Source organism: Bison bison, unplaced genomic scaffold (assembly GCF_000754665.1).
Source record: "Bison bison bison isolate TAMUID 2011002044 unplaced genomic scaffold, Bison_UMD1.0 scf7180017864118, whole genome shotgun sequence".
Classification (NCBI taxonomy): Eukaryota; Metazoa; Chordata; class Mammalia; order Artiodactyla; family Bovidae; genus Bison; species Bison bison.
In genome coordinates this window covers 4,367,123-4,367,454 of record NW_011494690.1, presented here as the reverse complement: position 1 = coordinate 4,367,454, position 332 = coordinate 4,367,123, and positions in this window count along the sequence as shown.

Genomic DNA, 332 nt, shown 5'->3' with positions numbered 1-332 from the left:
GAAAGTGAAAGTGGAGAGTGAAAAAGTTGGCTTAAAACTCAACATTCAGAAAACTAAGATCACGGCATCTGGTCCCATCACTTCATGGGAAATGGATGGGGAAACAGTGGAAACAGTGTCAGACTTTATTTTTTTTGGCTCCCAAATCACTGCAGATGGTGATCACAGCCATGAAATTAAAAGACGCTTACTCCTTGGAAGGAAAGTTATGACCAACCTAGATAGTATATTCAAAAGCAGAGACATGACTTTGCCAACAAAGGTCCGTCTAGTCAAGGCTATGGTTTTTCCAGTGGTCATATATGGATGTGAGAGTTGGACTGTGAAGAAAG